The sequence below is a fragment of the Pelmatolapia mariae genome, linkage group LG3_W (genome assembly GCF_036321145.2).
Source record: "Pelmatolapia mariae isolate MD_Pm_ZW linkage group LG3_W, Pm_UMD_F_2, whole genome shotgun sequence".
NCBI lineage: Eukaryota > Metazoa > Chordata > Actinopteri > Cichliformes > Cichlidae > Pelmatolapia > Pelmatolapia mariae.
The window spans coordinates 40,763,784-40,769,957 of record NC_086229.1 but is presented as its reverse complement, the minus strand read 5'-3'; positions in this window follow the sequence as shown (position 1 = coordinate 40,769,957).

Here is a 6,174-nt window from a genome sequence, read left to right as displayed (position 1 = left end):
GTATAACAGTCACACAATCACAAATATGAACACATATGGAAACACACAAGCACAGAGAGACACACAGGATCAAATTCAGTCAACCAGTCTAAATATATTGAATTGGAATCATACAATAAGATGCTCCCATAAAAAGTCTCTCTCTCTCTCTCTCTGTGTCACACACACACACACACACACACACACACACACACACACACACACACACATACACACAGGGAGAGAAAATCAAGTTTCTAGGTCAGTCAAGCAGCCTGGGAGCTGCTAAATTTGAATCCACCAATCAGAGAGGCTGTGTACTTTTTCCCGCCAAAACAGGTGCACCTGTTTTTACACATGCAGCACAGAGACAGGATTTCTGCAGTCTATTTCTCATACTCAGGACTCCCCTCAAACAAATGGCCATAATTTCCTAACCGTAGGGGCTAGAACGGTCATTCTTACACCGTTTTGTTCAGAAGACATGGGGGATCTTCAAGTGTTGACAATTTATCATTAAAATATAAATTATTAAAGATATTTGACTTCTAATGCACCATAAGTGAGTAGAGACGAAGCGAAAACTGCCTTGACCTGCCCTCAAACAACGCTTTCTAACTCTAAATCTATTTGGAGCATCGATATCATTCTTTCACTGTAAGAGACAGTAGGCTTTGGTGAACAGTCATGGAAATGTTCAAGTCTCTGTGGAAATCCAAAAAAAAGATATGACGAGAGAAAAAAGTGGTTCAATGTGTCAGGCCTCACATATGATTGGCTGGTTGGGAAGTCGTGCAGGCCCTGATATGTGAATTTGAATATTATAGTCCTCACAGAGGATTAACTCCCTGGGGAGGTGGCAGAAATATATAGGAATACTATGATTACCCAGAAATACTGCATTTAGTAGAAATACTATGTTTTAGCACAAATACTAAAAAAAACCAGAAATGCTGTACTATGATTTGGTAGAAAAACTATAATTAATCAAAAATATTATATTTTTTAGCAGAAATACTAATTTCTGCACAAATCTTATAAAATAGCAGAAATAGTATGATTTAGCAGAAATGTTATATTTAGCACAACTCTCGTAAAAAAGCAGAAGTAGTATGATTTAGCAGAAATGCTGTATTTAGCACACATCTCATAAAATAATAGAAAGAGTATGATTTAGCAGAAATGCTGCATTTAGCACAAATCTCATAAAATAATAGAAAGAGTATGATTTAGCAGAAATGCTGCATTTAGCACAAATCTCATAAAATAGCAGAAAAAGTATGATTTAGCAGAAATGCTGAAAAGTAGCAGCAATGCTATGACTTAGCACCATATTAATAACTTAAATAGAAAAATTGGAAAAGCTGAACAAATGCTGAACATGCTGAGGGTCCCTCAAATGTAATTGTTAAATGAAAAAAAATCTGTAAAAAAAGTATAACAGTCACACAATCACAAAGATGGACAAGTATAGAAACACACAAGCACAGAGAGACAGACACAGGATCAAATTCAGTCAACCAGTCTAAATATATTGAATTTAAATCATACAATAAGATGCTCCCATAAAAAGGCTCTCTCTCTCTCTCTCTCTGTGTCACACACACACACACACACACATACACACACACACACACACACACACACACACACACACAGGGAGAGAAAATCAAGTTTCTAGGTCAGTCAATCAGACTGGGAGCTGCTAAATTTGAATCCACCAATCAGAGAGGCTCTGTGCCTTTTCCCGCCAAAACAGGTGCACCTGTTTTTACACACACGCAGCACAGAGACAGGATTTCTGCAGTCTATTTCTCATAGTCAGGACTCCCCTCAAACAAATGGCTATAATTTCCTAACCGTAGGGGCTAAAACAATCATTCTTACACCGTTTTGTTCAGAAGAAATGGGGGAATCTTCAAGTGTTGACAGTTTATCATTAAAATTTGAATTATTAAAGATATTTGACTTCTAATGCACCATAACTGAGTAGAGGCGAAGAGAAAACTGCCCTGACTTGCCCTCGAACAAAGCTTTGTAACTCTAAATCTATTTGGAGTATCGATATCATTCTTTCACCGTAAGAGACAGTAGGCTTTGGTGAACAGTCTTGGAAATTTTCAGGTCTCTGTGGGAATCCAAAAAAAAGTTATGACGAGAGAAAAAATTGCCTCATTTCCAGAGTTTGAAATCTGAAGAAATCTGAGCAAATGACGAATTTCCTACCCTCAAACAAGTCTAAGTCATTTCAGAATGGTAATAGGTAAGGAAGAAATTCTTGAATTGTGAGCGTCAGTAGTGTCTGAAGATATATGGGGACAAGCCTCATGTCTTAACTTCGCTTCGTTCTGGAGATATGACGATTCGAATATGCCTCTCATGACAGAAATCAAGCGGTGATTTTGAACAAACTCTCCATTGACTTTGTATGGAGACTTTTCCGACCTTGTGTTGGTCTGAGGAGATTTGCCAAAATTCTATAAATCCCACAACAATGACAGTGACATTTTCTGAAAGCCAGCAAAAATACCTACGTTTTGATATATAATTTGTGGAAGTTGAGTGAAAATTGAGCAAGTAGCAAGAAGTTGTTCGGACATGAAGAGAAGACTGCAAAACCTTCAGTGGCACAGTGGAAGCCAAGACCATAGCAACCATAACAACGCATGTATTTTGTGAAAAATCACAAAAATGAAACTCAAAACTTTAAGAGGCATAAAAGTAAAACGGTAAAAGATTTGAAAACGCTGACTTATACCTGAATAGCCCCATAATTTGACAACATTTTAAAGTTTGAATGGTTGTTCTAGGTGAAAATATGAGGAAGTAGTTAAGTTTCAAAAACAAGCAAGTTTTCGCAGAATTGCGGAAGTTTCCCATTCATTTCCAATGGGACAAATTAAAGGAAAAAGCTTAATATTTTAAAAAGTATAATAGTTTAAAATACCAAAAGATATAGCCGGAAAGGGAAAAATTAGCAGAATAGTTTAAAATTTGAACGGTGAAAATCGGCTGAAAATTGTGGAAGTAGATCCACGGCGAAAAACGTACGGAAACACCAAGAATAATAATAATAAAGAACTAGAAAAATTTGCATTTCCTGCGAAAATGCAGTGTGGATGCTTTACAGCTGAAGCTGTCTGCTGAAACTAGCTGAAAAAGGTGAAAAGTTGCAGAAATTGTAAAAACTTTGCAGAAGCAAAGGAACTTTGCTAAAATGTAGTAACTTAGCAGAACTGTAATATCTTAGAGGAAACATAATACTTGGCAGAAATACAATAGCATAGCAGAACTTAGCTGAAATATTTTAACTTACCAGAAACACGATAACTTCTCAAAAATACAAGAAATTAGGAGAAATAGTATAAGATAACAGAAAGAATATATTTAGCCAAACATTCTTAAACATTACAGAAATACTATGATTTAGAAAAACAGTACAACATAGCAGAAATGCTGTGATTTACCAGAGACACTGTAATATACTATTAATATTGAAATTTTGAATAAATACTATGTTTTAGCAAAAATACTCCAGTTTAGCACAAATATTGTAACATAGCAGAAATACTATTCTATAGCAGAAATGCTATATTTAGAAAGAAAAATATAATATAGTAGAAATACTATGATTTAGCAGAAATCCTACAATATAGCTTAATAGCAATGATTTAGAACAGATACTATGATTGAGCAGAATAGTAATAACTTAAGTGAAAATATTGGAAAGGTAAAATGACAAGCTGAATAAAAAGGAACAAGGTTAAATTTGCTCAAAACTAATTTTTGTTCACCTGTGAAAAAAATAAAATAAAAATACATTTAGAAAAAAAAACAAATAAGAACAGCCAACAGATATACACAAAATCAAATATAGATACACAAATCACCAAATACACAGAAAATCAAATATGGGTACACAAATGTACAGAGAGAGACACACACACAGGGTCTATGCCAGTCAACCAGTCTGAATATATTATATTTTTATCCAATAATGAGATGCTGCCCTAAAAAGGGTCTTTGTGTGTGTGTCTTTCTTTCTCTCTCTCTCTTCTCTCTCTCTCTCTCTCTCACACACACACACACACACACACACACACACACACACACACACACACACACACACACACACACACACACACCAGCAGCAGCAGCAGCAGCATCAGCAAGTGAACAGGGGCTGTTAACAGCATGTTTCCAGGTCAGTCAAACAGCTGTGAGCTTCTTAATTTGAATCCACCAATCAGAGAGGCTGTGTATTTTTCCCACCAAAACTGGTGCACTAAGTGCAGGCTCTTACAGCACAGAGAGAGACAGGATTTTTGCAGTCTATTTCTCATAGTGAGGACTCCCCTCAAACAAACAGCCATAAATTCCTAACCATAGGGGCTAAAATGGTCGTTCTTAGACCGTTTTGTTCAGAGGACATGGGAGAATCTTGAAATGTTGACCATTTAAAATAAAAATATGAAATATCATAGATATATGACATAGATGATTGGTTATCTAAGAAGCCACGAGGGCCCCAATTTGCAAATTTGAATGTGCAAGCCCTCAGACATGATTGGTTGTCTTAGAAGCCATATAAAAAGCAGTAAAACTGTACTATGATTTGGTAGAAAAACTATAATTAATCAAAAATACTGTATTTGGGAGAAATTGTATTTTTTAGCAGAAACATTACATGTAGCAAAAATCTTATGAAATAGCAGAAATAGTATGATTTAGCAGAAATGCTGTATTTAGCACAAATACTGAAAAGCAGCAGAAATGCTATGACTTAGCACAATAGTAATAACTTAAATAGAAAAATTGGAAAAGCAAAATGGACAGCTGAAAAAATCCTGAACATGCTAAGGGTCCCTCAAATGTAATTGTTAAATGAAAAAAAAATCAGTAAAAAAAAGTATAACAGTCACACAATCACAAAGATGGACACATATAGAAACACACAAGCACAGAGAGACACACACAGGACCAAATTCAGTCAACCAGTCTAAATATATTGAATTTAAATCATACAGTAAGATGCTCCCATAAAAAGGCTCTCTCTCTCTCACACACACACACACACACACACACACACACACACACACAGGGAGAGACAAGCAAGACTCTAGGTCAGTCAAGCAGCCTGGGAGCTGCTTAATTTGAATTCACCAATCAGAGAGGCTGTGTGCTTTTTCCCGCCAAAACTGGTGCACCAAGTGCAGGCTTTTACACACACAGACACAGAGAGAGACAGGATTTCTGCAGTGTATTTGTCATAGTGAGCATTCCCCTCAAACAAATGGCCATAATTTCCTAACCGTAGGGGCTAGAACGGTCATTCTTACACCGTTTTGTTCAGAAGAGATGGGGGAATCTTCAAGTGTTGACAATTTATCATTAACATATGAATTATTGAAGATATTTGACTTGTAATGCACCATAACTGAGTAGAGGCGAAGCAAAAACTGCCTTGACCTGCCCTCAAACAACGCTTTCTAACTCTAAATCTATTTGGAGTATCAATATAATTCTTTCACCGTAAGAGACAGCAGGCTTTGATTAACAGTCATGGAAATTTTCAGGTCTCTGTGGAAATCCAACAAAAAGTTATGACGAGAGAAAAAAGTGGTTCATTTCCAGAGTTTGAAATCTGAAGACATCTGAGCGAAGGACGAATTTCCTACCCTCAAACAAGTCTAACTCATTTCAGAATGGTAATAGGTGAGAAAAAAATTCTTGAATTGTGAGCGTCAGGAGTGTCTGAAGATATACGGGGACAAGCCTCATGTCTTAACTTTGCTTCGTTAAGGAGATATGACGATTCGAAAATGCCTCTCATTACAGAAATCAAGCGGTGATTTTGAACAAACTCTCCATTGACTTTCTATGGAGACTTTTCCGACTTTCTGTTGGTCTGAGGAGATTTGCCAAAATTCTATAAATTCCACAACAATGATAGTGACATTTTCTGAAAGCCAGCAAAAATACCTACGTTTTGATGTATAATTTGTGGGGGTTGAGTGAAAATTGAGCAAGTAGCAAGACGTTGTTCGGACATGAAGAGAAGACTGCAAAACCTTCAGTGGCACACTGGAAGCCAAGACCATAGCAACCATAACAACGCATGTATTTTGTGAAAAATCACAAAGATGAAACTCAAAACTTGAAGAGGCATAAAAGTAAAACGGTAAAAGATTTGAA